The 15,453-nt window shown below is 34.1% G+C and overlaps 1 long non-coding RNA gene across 1 annotated transcript in view; it reads right to left on the bottom strand.

Annotated features, from left to right (window-relative positions):
* Positions 1 to 636: 636 nt before the first annotated feature.
* Positions 637 to 15,453, bottom strand: part of LOC111098699 — a 61,276-nt gene continuing 46,459 nt past the window's right edge. The window contains exons 2-3 of the long non-coding RNA XR_005369236.1: positions 11,262 to 11,376; positions 637 to 2,076 (exon numbers count right to left, since the gene is read on the bottom strand). This is a non-coding gene — a long non-coding RNA (uncharacterized LOC111098699). The remainder of the gene's footprint in view (positions 2,077 to 11,261; positions 11,377 to 15,453) is intronic.

The following is a 15,453-nucleotide window of genomic DNA, read 5'->3' as shown; positions in this document are numbered from 1 at the left end:
TACAATTAACATCTTTCCACAGGGAAATTTCAGGCCCAGACAACTTCTTTGCTTTAACCTACAACATTTAAAGAAAATACAATAGCAATCCTACACAAATGATTTCAAGAAAATAATAGAGGAACACATGTTAAGTTGTCTTATGATGTTAGAACCAGACAAGTACAAACCTTCAGCAAAAAAGAAAAGAGCATTACAAAAAGAAAAACTATAAAATAAAAGAGCATTACAAAAAGAAAGAAAGAAAAGAAACCTAAAGGCCAGTGTATGTCTCATGAACAGAGACACAAAAATTCTTAGCAAAGTATCAGACTGAGTCCACAATACATATTTTAAAAAGATACCATGACCAAGTAGCATTTATTCTAGGAATTCAAGGATGCTTTAACAGCTGAAAACAAGAGTTCCCCATCTTAACAGAATAAAGGGGGAAACAATTATTTCAATAGATGTTCTTATTCAGACTGAACACCTTTTTTTTTTTTTAAAGTTTTTTTTTTTTTTTTAATTTTTATTTATTTATGATAGTCACACAGAGAGAGAGAGAGAGAGAGGCAGAGACACAGGCAGAGGGAGAAGCAGGCTCCATGCACTGGGAGCCGGACGTGGGATTCGATCCCGGGTCTCCAGGATCGCGCCCTGGGCCAAAGGCAGGCGCCAAACCACTGCGCCACCCAGGGATCCCCAGACTGAACACCTTTTAAATAAATTTCTTAGCAAAGCAAGAATAAAAGGAAACTCAATCTAATAGTGAGAATCTGTGAAAAACCTCAGTTAATGTCATACTTAAAGAGGGACATTCAGTCTTCCTCTATTAACTTTGAGAATAAGAAATAGGAAAGCCTGGCCAAAGAATATAAACTTCCAGTTATAAGATGATTCGTTAACAATATTATTTACTTGAAAGTTGCCAAGAGTAGACCTTAAATGCTCTCATCACAAAAAGAAATGATAATTAGTGACATAATGGAGCAAACACTAGAGTGGTAATCATTTTGCAATATATATCAAATTAACAGGTTGTATACCTTAAAATTACATAATGTTATAGGTAAATTATATATGTAAATGATATACTGGTAGGAATAATCTGGGAGAAAAAAAAGTAAGTCTGCTTTTAAAACTTCTAATAAATATTCCACTGGAGTTTCTAGCAAATAGAATTATGCAAGAAGAGAAAAAAAATTAAAGCATATGGAACTGAAAGAAGTTACATGTCACTGTTCTTGGGAAACAGGATTGTGTGTACAGAAAGAAAACTACACGTATTTCAAAACAAGTACCTGAACTAAGTGAATTTGTTGAGGTCTCAGGATATATGGTTAAAATGCAAGAATCAATGCAACAGAAAATACAATTTTTTAAAGAGAGAATTTCCAATACCAACCATCCAAACCCAAGAAATACTTACAGATCATTTTTTAAATGCCCACAGCCTATACACTAAAAGCTATACACATTGCTGAGAGATATTTTAAAAGATCTAAACAAATGGAAAGACATACCATTTTAATGGATCAGTATTGTTAAAACTCAATAGTGTTAGGATATCAGTTTTTCCAAATAAAATACCAATAGTTTTATAAGAATGAACAAGCTGACTACATAATTTACATCAAAATTAAAGGGACTGAGAATAATCAAAATACTTTAAAAAATAACAAAGTTGGAAGATTTATACCACCTGTTTTCAAGACTTATCAATAAACTGTCTATTGCCATATGGATTTTTATATTGGTTACTGCAATAAAACAGAGTCCAGAGATATATTCATACAACAAAAGTTCCAAGGTAACTCAAGGGGAAAAGTATGGATTGTCAATAAATGATTTTGAAAAAAGACATTTCAAGAATTAGTTCAAAGTCAAAGTAAATCATAGACCTTCATTTGCAAAGTAAATATATAAAACTTCTGGGAGAACCTATGGGGTGATGAGGGTAAACATTTTTAAGGGACTCCTGGGTGGCTCAGCAGTTGGGCAGACATCTGCCTTCCAGCTCAGGGTGTGATCCTGGTGTACAGGGATGGAGCCTGCTTCTCCCTCTGCATCTCCCATGAACAAATAAATAAAATCCTAAAAAAAAAAAAAACACAATTTTTAGGACTTGGAAAATGATAAGAGATAAAATATAAAAAGGAATTCATAAAGATTAAAAACCTCTGCTTCTCAAAGGATATAATTTATATATTGATATTTTAGATATATATATATATGTGTGTGTGTATATATATATATATATATACACACACACACACACATAATATTGATACCACGTATGTATTCTCATTTAGGATCAAGGACTTGTATCTAGAATATTTAAAGAAAACCTAAAGTTCAAAAATAAGCAGAGAAACAATTGACCTTGAAAACAAAAGATTTTAACAGATGTTCACATGAAAATATTTGAATGGGCAATAAGAGCCCAACATCATTAGTCATTAGGGAAATGCAAACTAAAATCATGGAAAAGATGACATTTAAGAGATTAACAATATCAAATGTTGCCAAAATGTAGAAAAACTACTTTCATACATTGCTGGTGGGAATGTGAAGTGACACATCATTTTAGCAAAAATTTTGACACTGTCTTATGGAGTTAGCCATACACTTAACAGACAATATTGCCATTCCAGCCCATTTACACCAATAAATGAAAGCCCATGTTCACTCTAAGATTCGCATATGAAGGTCTATAGCAACTTTATTTATAATAGCCTTGAACTGGAAATGTAATTATTCATCAATCGGTAAAAATTAAACAAAATGTAGTATTTCTCCATTGGAATACAGCTTAGCAATAAAAAGGAGTAAATACTGATTTAGGCAACAACTTTAATAATGTTCAAAAACATTACGCTGTGCAAAAGACAATAGATGCTAGAAGCACATGCTACTTGATTCCTTATATATAAAACTTGTTTAAGTTTTTATATGAATTCCAGTTAATAGTGTAACATTTGTTTTAAGTGTACCATATAGTGATTCAATACTTCCCTATAACATCAGGTGCTTATCACACCTTAACCCTCATTCCCTATTTAACTCATTCCCCACTGACCTCCTCTCTGGAAACTATCAGCTTGTCATCTGTAGTTATCAGTCTGTTTCTTCATTGCCTCTCTTTTTTCCCCTTTGCTTATTTGTTGTGCTTCTTAAATTCCGCATATGAGTGAAATCACATGGTATTTGTCTTTCTCTTATTTCAGTTTAGCACAATACACTCTAGCTCCATCCATGTCTTTTCAAACAGCAAGATTTTGTTTTTTGTGGTTGAGTAATATTCCATCATACATATTATACATACCACTTCTTTATCCATTCATCAGTTGATGGATACTTGGGCTGGTTCCATAACTCTACTATTGAAGTTGCAAAGCGAACTTCAATGCGTGCACATTGGGGTGCATGTGTCCCTTTGAATTAGTATTTTTGTATCCTTTGGGTAAATACCCCACAGTACAACCACTGGCTCATAGGGTAGTTCTATTTTAGAGGAAACTCCATACTGTTTTTGGGAGTGGCTGCCCCAGTCTGCATTCCCAGTAAAAGAGGGTGACCCTTTCTCCACATCCTCACCAACACCTGTTGTTTGTATTGCTTTTAGCCATTCTGACAGGTGTGAGGTGATATCTTACTGAAGTTTTGAATTCCATTTCCCTGATAATCAGTGAAGTTGCTGTATAGAGAAAGCTAATTAATATTAACAGAAAGCAAATAAGCTGTTGCAAAAGACCTATAGTGGGTTGAAATTTACTGCAAAGGTACAAGATGGAACTTTTGGGGTGGCGAAAATGTTCTACTCTTGATTGTAGTGATTCTATCCGTGTATATATTTATCAAAACTCATTAGACTACACATTTTAAATGGTGCATTTTATTGTATACATCAAAAACTACCTCAATAAAGTTGAATTATTTCAAGCTCCTTTCTAACTTTAGGGTTGGGAGTCTCTTGGCCCAACACAGCACTTTCCTCCTGGGAAAGAACTTAATACTCTGAAATATTGTTCTCTAACCAACATTTCTCTAGTTTTGTCTTCTGGTTGTAGGCTAGATGGCATGGTAGGTGAGGTTCTCAGAAAGGCTGGTTCCTTCATCAATGATGGAAGGAATATCTGACAGCAGTTTTGTGCTTTCTGTAAAATAGGGATGGACTTACCTCTTTGTAATTGGTTTGAGACTAAACCCAAAGTTATAAGCACTACTCCTCCTCCCCCCAAAAAAAGTCATACTCAACACCTTCTTACATGTTTTAGGATATTGGTTTTTAAAAACTTCTGTTTTGTCTGGGAACCTGTTCCAGTGATGATCAAGAAGAATTTCAACAATTTAGAGGCATATCTGACATCCCTATAGTAGTAGCTGTTGGTTCAGTAGCCTGTCTGAGATGGTCAGATCAAATTGATCCATGCAAGTTATATAAATCTGGCTATCTAGAGGAGTTTTTGGAATTTGCAAGCTTTGTACAACAATTCACCTACCCTTCGGCAGTGCTGTATGGTGAATCCTCCTGAAAAGGAGGAGAAAGAGGGATTGTCCCTGGTGCATGGGGGGCCTTACCTAGAGAACCATAGTCTAGACAGCTTTAAGGTGAGATAACGCCAAAGCCAGCATGGCTGGCTGGAATGTAAAGTTTATATGGTGCTGGTCTTCTCAGATGTTTTTACAGAAGAATTTAAACTGACCTCAAAGCAATCCTATATGAGCATGGAAGACTCTTGATTTATTTTAAAACTGAATGTAACTATAAAATTTATTTAAACTACTATTAAAGAGTAAAAATGACACTCCAGGAAGATGTGCCATGTTGATAGTGTTGTTTTATATACTTCCTGGTAGAGGACAAGATCTGTCATGAGCACACATACCCATACTCATCAGTTTTCTAAAATCTAGATGTAAGAGCACAATAAGAGATGAAATAGAAATGACATAGCCCACAGATAATGAACACCTAATGAAGGTTTTAATGAAAGTTACAGAAAATTAAAAAAAAAAAGATTTAGCTTGGAGTAAGGTGGGTTAGAAGGGAAAAACTAGGACAAGTGATATCAACTTGATATCAAGTGATATTACAATACTTTACACAAAAAGGGAGACTCCCTCAACTAGTATTACCCTTAAACATTTGGAAAAAGGTTCCCACTGAACTATTTGGATACTACACAAAGATGCTATAGGCAAGGATTACACCCCAGATGCTATGAAAGTCTCCATTTTCATCCCATCATGAAGAAGAATGTTCATTGGAAGTCTAGAGGAGGACAAATGGAGATATGTGGCATGAAAAGCTGAAAATATGACTCTCTTTTCACCAGTATTTATATATATATTTAGTATTAATAGCCAGAAACAAGTTTTTTATTAATAAAAGTTGTACACTTCTATTTAAATCTGATATAAGGAATAGATGCAGTGATTATAACATAGAATTTTAAATATATTGTCATCAAACTGCAATGTTCCAAAACAGAAAAATGTAAGGGGCATGATAAAAATATTTAATTAATAAAATGTACTCATTCTTAGTAAACGTCACACATCATGCATTATTCAGTTTCAAAGTGTTAACTGTCTGCAACCATCAAGTGCTGGGTTTGGTAGATGCGCTGTTTTGCATAGGACAACCTGCATAGAGAGCCACAAAAGAACTTCTTAAAGATAAATTGGCAATAATCAGGGGGATTATTTGTTCACTCAAAGGTGGCAACTTTCTTAGGAATAAGACAAATCATCTGCGGAAACCTGAATTAATTGACAGCTTTTCTAACTTACTTCTCTGATATTTTAGTACATGTCATAAAATAGCAACTTGAAAACATCCTATGTCCAGCTGGCCAGCTTTGAGGACCATCTTGGCTCATTGTTTTCAGCAATAGATTTCTCAATGTGAAAAAAAGTTAAAAGTGCTTCTGCCTATGTGGTATTTCTTATTAAAGTCTCTCTCTCTGTTTTTTATAATTTATACTTTTGGTTTTGGTTTTGTTTTGCTTGTTCTGTGGCTGCTTCTCTGTCCTGGGAGGTCACTCTGCTCTCTGAAGGATAACCAATAGCTGGGGTACAGTCTACAGAAAAGGAGGCATCATAAAAAAATGCTTTAACTAGACTCTAATCCTAGCTTTCCCAGGATCATCTGCTCCATTGGTCTCAGATGTTGGCATGCCTCACAGTCACTCAGAGGGAGTGTGAAAACACGGATTCCTGGACCTTTTCATGAGTTTGACTAAGTTTGAAGTAGAACGCTTCAAGTTCTCAGGTGATAGTGATGTTGCTAGTCTGGGGACCATGTTTTGTGAACTAGTAAATAATCAACTCATTGAGGCCAGAAGTCCACAGAGAAATTTAGGTTCAAATCCCCAATATTTCTAAGTGTCTTATTCTCTTTGTTTTGGGTTTTTGGCCTGACCTTCTTCTTTGTGATTCTTTCCCTTACAAACCTATAATGGTTATAGGATGCCAACTGAGTAATTATATAAAAGTTCTAAATACCTCTCTGTATGATTCAGCCTTGGAGATGTGCCTGATGATAAACTGTGGGTCATGTGACTCCCTCCATGATAATCATGATTATTTTCATGAACATTATTATGTAGCTTCTAAAAATGCCATTTGCAATTGGGAAACATGAGAGTCAGGAAACTGGAATCAGTAATCCCCTTAAGCTAGGTGGACAAAGATATCAGCCAAGATGGACAAGACTTAATAGCCTGTCTTGTGTAGAGGAGCAGTCATCAAAATACACTCCCTACTATCTCGTATATAACTTATACTGCGATGGCTGTCATCATCAGATATTATCTAAATGAAAAACTGGAGTCGAACGGTATTAACATAGTAAAAGGTGTCAAGAAAATGAGAAATGAGTCTAAGAAAATGATTTCAGTCCACAATTATACACAATATAAACCAAGAAAAAAAGACCTGTTTAGGAAAAGTATGTGGATTTGATTCATCAGACTCAGACAGTCAAAAGCAGGTAAAAAAAAAAATAGCAAACTTTGGTAGGATTAAAAATAGATTTTAAGAAAAACATAGGGGGAGTTAAGGAAAAATTCCTGTGCAGACAAGTTTACTAGAAATACATTATACCTGCTATATTGTAAATATAATATGGCCTTATTCTCAGATATATAAAATATGTTACAGATTTTAAAAAATAATAAGGGGATAAAGCAGGTGGGTGGAGTCAGATAGGCAATAAAAAGACTATTTTTATCTCGAGCAAAATACTTAGAGTTGGATGATAGAAATCTAAATAATATAAAACTCAATTAAGGGACACACTTTATTAAGCTGGGACAAGAAAAGGGTGATTTGAGGCTCCAGACTCAATTCTATGTCCTCAAATCTGTTTAAAATTGACCCAGGCTTGACATTGGTCCTCCTACATTTCTACTCATTAAGAATTAGTGGTTTGAATTACTATCTTGTGGTACTTTAAGGTACTTCCAAAAGAAGAATTTATATTTTACTAAGTTTAGATACATACTAAAGTTTTTTTTATTTACTTATTTCAGAGAGAGAGAGTGCAGGAGAGCACAAGCAGGGGGAAGAGCAGAGGGAGAGGGAGAAACAGACTCCTGAGCAGGGAGCCTGATGTGGCTGGATCCAAGGACTCTGGGATCATGACTTGAGCCAGAGCTGAAGGCAGATGCTTAATCAAGTGAGCCAGCCATGCACCCTACACTAAGTTTAGATAAATATTAAACTTAGAAAGCCTTTTAGAAAGATTTCCAATAACCAGAACTGAACCAGAAGAAGATTCTGTTTAACCCACCATTAACCCAACAGGAAATGCACAGAAAGTCATCTAGAAAGAATTTGCTGAAGTCAGACTTCCTGAATGCTTATGCAGAATCTCAATTTTTACATCTCTCAAATGGAGCTAATAAATTTGTTGTGAGATTTAAATTAGATTTTTGCAAAATTCTTGTGCTGTATTAAGAGGTCAATAAATATTAGTTGTTTTATTGCTAGTAGTGTCATGATATTGGAGTTGTAGTTAATATTTGTTAGTTTTCTAAACTGCTATATAATAGCCATATACTGCCACTATAATAAATTCCCACAAACTTGGTAGCTTAAAACAACACCAATGTATTATCTTATGGCTCTGTTTTACCTTGTAGAAAAACATATGCAAGTAGGTCAAAGTCTAACATGGTTTTTTCAGGGCTGAAATCAAGGTATTGACAGAGTTGCATTCCTTGTTGGGGGTTCTTGGCTAAATCTGTTTCCTTGTACTTTTCAGCACCTAAAAAACATTCCCTTGTTCCTACATATCTTCAAAGGCAACCATGTGTATCTCTTGACTGTTTTTCCTTAGTCACATCTCCCTCTGACTCCTCTGTCTCTCTCCTCCATTTATAAAGACCCTTGTGATTTCACCAGAACCAGCATGGAAATCCAGGATAATCTCCTCATCTCAAGGAACCTTAATTTAATCACACTGGCGAAACCCCTTTTGCCTAGAAAGTAGCATATTCAGAGGTCCCAGGGATTAGGGTATGAACATCTCTGGGACCATTATTCTGCTCCCCTGACCACCCCCTGCCCCCACAAGTTACTCAGTACATGCCATTCAGCTAGCATTCTTGTTGAGGTTTATTTCAAAACAGAGAAGCAATACAGTTAAGTAGGCCACTTATATTTTAAATACAAACACAGTAGATAATTCTCACTCCCCACCTCCAATTTTTAAAAGTCTGCTTTATGGCATTAGTTACTTTTAGCAAACGTCTACACAGCCCAAACTTAATTATATTTTTAATATGTGGATTTTTTAAAGCAATGTATGTCAAAAATGCAAATTAAACCATAAATACCAAGACAGATATTACAAGAAATTACTAAACATCTTTCCCTCACCTAGAAACCTCAATAAGGATATTCTGATTTTAAAAATATTAATTACTCCTATTAACTCTGGATTTGCAGAAAGAGAAAACAATTAAGAACATTTCAAAAGCCTTCTACTTTGATGGCAGTTTCATTTGGTATATAGAAGAAATGGGTTCTTATGCTTCATGTTTTTCCTGTTTATACATTTTTCTAAACATAGAAATTTATCTTTGAGATATAGCAAAACCATCAAGTAGAAAAACTTTTGTGAGTTCATCAAACATTACACAAAACAAATGAACTATTCAAAGATGGTCAGGTACTATTATATTAAAAAGCATAATTTGTCTGTAACCTGATTATACAAATACATTCTTTTAATTAGGGTAGATTGATGAATCCAAGTATTTAGAACAACTACTTGGGAAAAAAATGGTAGTCAATTAATGCAAATCACAACCACTTCTATAGTTCTCTGTACTATTGATTCTTCTTTATGTGCAAATTTGCTCATGAATAACTCATATAAAAGAATAGCAGCATTCATAAATATGATAGGATATATATGGCAAAAAATACTCAGCAATTTACTCAGAGGAAAGCTATTTTATTACTACTTATTTCATAATAACTCTTGGTACCGGACAAAAATAAAACAGGAAAGCACACTTTTCTTGCTCTTGACAAATGTTTATTTTTTATTTCTAAGATTCACAAAAAAAAAAAATAGACAGAAGAGTATTTGAAATTATCCATAATTAAATGATAATCCCTAATCACTCACCATTAAGTAAAACATATGTTAATTAGAGAGTCTGAACTAATTGCAGGCTGTCAAATGCATATGTGTAATAAAAATTTCTTATTTTCATAATAGTCTATAATTATATATTTCACAATAGACTAATGGATTTTCAGGAGCCATAACGTGGTGCAGTGCTCACTCTTATTAAACAACATGAAGAATAATTTAGCAAGAGCTGTTTTCTTTCTTTATGCTATCAGAAATAAATTAAAACCAAGTAAAATTCAGGTTCAGGAAACCATAAGTCAATTTATATTAATAATCCAAAGGAAAAAGCAAGACCAGAGTCATTCCTTGTCAGGATAATTTTTTTTGTTTTTGTTTTTTTTGTTTTTGTTTTTGTTTTTTTTTAGTAAGTTGTATCTCCGTACAAAGCATATCTTTATTGGAACCCATTCAGTGGGATTTGTTGGTTGAACTAATAATCACTTTTAAGTAGCATTTTCCCAAAAGACTATGAAAACTAATTCTTGGCTATTTATCTATATCTTATTTTGCCTTTGAACAGAATTAATACAAGTGATAAAGGGAATAATGTAGAAGAATGAAAGTAACTTCAGCATATTTATATTATAGATCTTTTTGGCATGTGTTTCTTTAGCCTTATATTAAGATTCTGAAAGACTTTACACTCCATGGGCCATGTCTCACTAACTCAGCCCAATAGGCCATCGATACAAAATTGACTGTGACAATATCTACGGAGTCAGTATTCACAATTGGAATGGATGCCATTAGTTCTGTTGATAATACAGTGATCCCTATTACCTTATAAAACCACAACAGCAATGAAAATAATTTTGGGTTTTCAATATGCTTGTCATTTTTATCCTATACCACCACAAGAACAGTAATAAAAGAAAAATCCAGCAGTGCACGTATCATAAATTTTTATCTTTAGCAAAATAGAAGTCAGCGACCACCATTCATATATCAACATTTATCCATCTAGCTCTTTATTTCACATAAGTAAAAATAGCCTATGATTCACCTAAAATTCCCTTAGAATACTGTTTGGGGTAATATTTGTACTTCTTTTATTGGTTTTAACTGTTAATTATTAAAATTATCTTTTCCTTAAGAACAAAAAAATTCAGACTTAAGAATAAAATAATCATGCCTTTGGTTTTAACACATTGGTTCTGATCAGTGAGTCTGTAAAAATACATCTGCATTTGTTTAATGTAGTAGTAAAAAAATTAGATATTTTTCTGACACAAGAAGGTGAAAAGAGTTAAGAAAATAGAGTCATCTTTGCTTTTCATTTGACTTCCTAAAAAGAAAGTCATGAATAACAGTTATTTCATGAGACTAGGTCCGTGAGTTGGGCTTCATGGCTACTTGTGAAAGCTGAAATTCATGGTGGATATATACATTTATAATTAATTAAATGGTATTAATTTAATATTGTCCCCCGCAAACCATTTAAGTTTTTCAGTAACTGTAGTAAAAATTATCAGTTTTTCTCAACTTCTAAGATGACCCAGTCCTTTCTCCATAATATCTGGGAGCAACTAAATTGTCCTTGGTATTCCTACCCCAACAGAACAGAGTGCTATCAAAACAGGAGTAATGTCTTGAAAACATATATAATGAAAATAGCTCACAGTACCTTGCTGGCCTGAGAAAGCATGTAGGATCCTTGCTGATGGGTCTGAGAATTAGAGTTAGGTCATTAGCAAGGACTTCAAACTTCAGGGAGGAATCAGCTGTCATCATGGCTCCCCCTGTAGGGCAATGACATTCATTAGAACGACTGATTGTGTTTCTATTCAGCCTTGACAGGCTGTCCTCAGATACCATCCCAAGACTTACTCTCTTGTTCATCATTATCAGCAAAAGTATCTGGTAGTTTTCTCCCCTTGAGCAGATGTGTAAACTAACAGGAGAGTATGGCCTGTCAAAATGACAATGTACATTGATTCCTCTTATCTTGATGTCTTTGGGAGGACAGCTTATCTTGAATTTACAAAAGAAGGAACTCAGTATCAGTGTTTCTTCATCAATAAATGACAATGGCAGGCCCAGTTTATAACTAATTGCCTGTTTCCAGAGCAACATTTAAAATGTAATGCAAAGCATTCAGCCACTATAAACTGATGGGAAACTACTTCTTCTTTTGAATAAATAAAGGGACGTTATTTAGAAGGGATAAAAGATAAAATCATTGCTATTACAACAGTATAAAAATATACATAATTTTAAGTAATGATCATAAAAGTGACCATAAAACTAAGTACTAAAATATGTTTTTAATATATACATATTTATACAAGTAAATGTATAGTATGTGAACTACGAATAATACAAAGATGTACATTACACATAAAGAAAAATTTCACTAAGATGTATAGAGGAATTTATCACTGGCCATTAGGCAAATGCAAATCAAAACCACAGTGAGATAACACCTTACACTTGTTAGGACAGCTATTATTGAAAAGACAAGATGTAAATGTTGGTGAAGATGTGGAGAAAATAAAATTCTGGTATATTCTTGGTGTTAATTTAAATTGGTACAGCCATTATTGAAAGCAGTATAAAGATTCCATTAAAAATTATATCTTATGATCCAGAAGTCCCACTTCTAGAAAATTTATCCAAACAATTGAAGTCAGAATGTCAAAGAGATGCTTGCACTCCCATGTTTCTTTCAGAATTATTCACAATAGCTAAGACATGGAAACAACCTAAGTGTCCATTGATAGATAACTGAAAAGAAATTATGATATATACATACAATGGAATATTATTCAGCATTGAAAAGGGAGAAAATCCTGCCATTTAAACAATGTGGATGGATCTGTAGGGCATTATGCTAAGTGAAATAAGTTAAGACAGAAAGACAAATACTATATGATTTCAGTTATATGTGAATCTAAAATAGTCCAACTCATAGAAGCAGAAAGTAGACTTGTGACTGCTTGGGGAGGTGGGGGAGGAAATGGGGAATTGATGGCCACAAGTATATAAAGTTTAAATTATGTAAGATAAATAATTTCTAAAGATCTACTATATAACATAGTGCCTAGAGTTAACAATTCTCTACTGTGCATTTAAAAGCTGCAAAGATGGTAAATTCTTAAGTGTCTATACCACAAAAAAAAAAGAATAGTAATAATAACAGGGTTTGGAGGAAACTATGGGAGGTGGTGGATATGTTATGGACTTGATGGTGCTAATAATTCCATGGTGGTGATAATTCCAGACTCATTGAGATGTATACATTAAATAATGTACAGCTATGCACATGTCAATCATTTTAATAGTGTGGTTCATAAATTAAAGTGAAAGTAATTTATATCTATTCCCTCTCATACTCTTGACTTTTTATTTGTACTTTTAAATGTATAAAAGTTGGGATAGTATCACATTTTCTGCTAAATATCAGAAAACCCCTACATCATATAATATAGGTATTTATTAATAAGTATGATTGATGAATGATAGACACAGACAAAACTCATCAATTCAATGCAATCATCATCTTCCTACCACTCTATCATATTTCCATTCTAGGTGTTCCTCAAAATATAGTGTTAATGTGGGAATGGATGTCATAGTGTACATATATACATATAATTTATATTAATTCTATATATAGATCTATAATATCTATAATTTATATTAACTCTATATCCCTAAAATGAACAGCTATGATTGCTTTCTTTTAGCACTTCTTGATTTTTGGAACTAGTCTTTCAGCTTAGGATATAAATAGCTAGAGAGGAATCATCTACAATTACTGACCTATTATATCAGGGGTTCTATACCCATTCTGATCTTCAAGTTTGCTTCCAGGTTGAAATCAATCTAAACCCTCTGACTCACAGAAATTACCAAGCATGGGCAAACTACGTAATTTCTCTGTACCTGTTTTTTTTTTTTTTTTTTAATCTGTAAAGTGAGGAGAATAGTATCTACACCTCAGGTGTTACTGGGAGGATTAAAGGAGATATTCGACAGAAAGTTCTTGGGATGCCTGGGTGGCTCAGTGGTTGAGCATCTGCCTTCAGCTCAGGGTGTGATCCTGAGGCCAGGGATCAAGTCCCACATTAGGCTCCCTGCGAGGAGCCTTCTCCCTCTGCCTATGTCTGCCTCTCTCTGTGTGTCTCTAATGAATAAATAAAATCTTACCAAAAAAGGAAGTTCTTAAGTTTTTTTTTAAATTTTTTTATTTATTTATGTTAGTCACAGAGAGAGAGAGAGAGAGAGAGAGAGAGAGAGAGAGGCAGAGACACAGGCAGAGGGAGAAGCAGGCTCCATGCACCGGGAGTCCGACGTGGGATTCGATCCCGGGTCTCCAGGATCGCGCCCTGGGCCAAAGGCAGGGGCCAAACCACTGCGCCACCCAGGGATCCCCAAAAAAGGAAGTTCTTAGAACAATGCCTAGCATATAGTAAGTTTTCAATAAATTTACAGTAAATAGAATTATAATGGTTAATAACTATGGTTCAGACCAATTCTCCAAAATGGGCACTACACATCAGTTAAGCATCATTAATAAATTATTCTCTAGGATTCAAAAAGATCCCCTACCACTTTAAGTTTGTGCAAGTGTCCAAAAATGATCACCTTGACTTCTTGAAGTCACTTGAAATCAAAGATACTCTTAGATACTGGCTGTATTTTATGTATACAAATGAACACCTCTGTTTGGATATCCTGTCATTGAAATGTGTAGCCACAAAATAGATATATTTAGAAAATATAGAGCTTTGTTGAGATTATTTTTCTTTTACAGAGCAAGGGCTAGGATAGAAAGAATACACAGCTTATTTTGATAGTGTGATGAATGCTTTGTTCCTTTTCTTAACAGTTGATAAGTTTTTCTAAATTAATTTGTCAGCTAGACATGTTAATAGAAATAGAATATAACTCTGAGAGCACTGAATTTACAAGCTAGACAGATCTCATCCCAAATAGCAAAAGCAATCCTAAGAAAGAACAAAGCTGGAGGAATCACATTCTCTGATTTCAAATCATATTACATTGCTATAGTAATCAAAATTGTATGGCATTTGCATAAAACCACATATATAATAGAATATAGAGTCTAGAACAAATTCATGTTTGGGAGTTAATTTATGACAAATGAGCCAAGAATGTACAATGGGGAAAGGAAGTGGTACTTGGAAAATTAGCCAAATGCAAAAGAATAATACTAGACCACTGTCTTATAATATACACAAAACTTAGGTGGATTAAAGACATGAATGTAAGGCTTGAAACCATTAAAAACAAAACATAGATGGTAATCTCCTTGACATTGGTCATGGCACTTATTTCTTGGAAGCAAAGATAACAAAAGAAAAAAATGACAAACCTCTGCACAGCAATGGAGACCATCAACAAAATAAAAAGGCAACCTACTGAATGAGAACACATTTGCAAATCATGTATCTTATAAAATGTTAATATGTAAAATATAATAAGAACTCATACAACTTGAGGCACCTGGGTGGCTCAGTCAGTTAAGAATCTACCTTCAGCTCAGCATCTTGGGATCAAGTCCTGTGTCAGGCTCACTGTTTGGCAGGGAGTCTGCTTCTCCCTCTGCCCTCCCTTACCCCTATCTGTGCTCTTGTGTTCTTTCTCTCACTCTCTCAAATAAATAAAATAACATATTTTTTTAAAAAAATAAACCTCCTACACTCAATAGCAAACAAACAAAAAATCTTAAACAATGAGCAGAGGATCTGAAGAGACATTTTTTCCAAAGAAGACATACAGATGGTCAACAAGTACATGAAAATGTGTTTGACATCACTAATTATTAGAGAAAAGCAAATCAAAACTACAAT

Source organism: Canis lupus, chromosome 14, assembly GCF_011100685.1.
Source record: "Canis lupus familiaris isolate Mischka breed German Shepherd chromosome 14, alternate assembly UU_Cfam_GSD_1.0, whole genome shotgun sequence".
Taxonomy (NCBI): domain Eukaryota; kingdom Metazoa; phylum Chordata; class Mammalia; order Carnivora; family Canidae; genus Canis; species Canis lupus.
The sequence above is the reverse complement of the archived record's forward strand: the minus strand, read 5'-3'. Positions and strand labels throughout refer to the sequence as shown.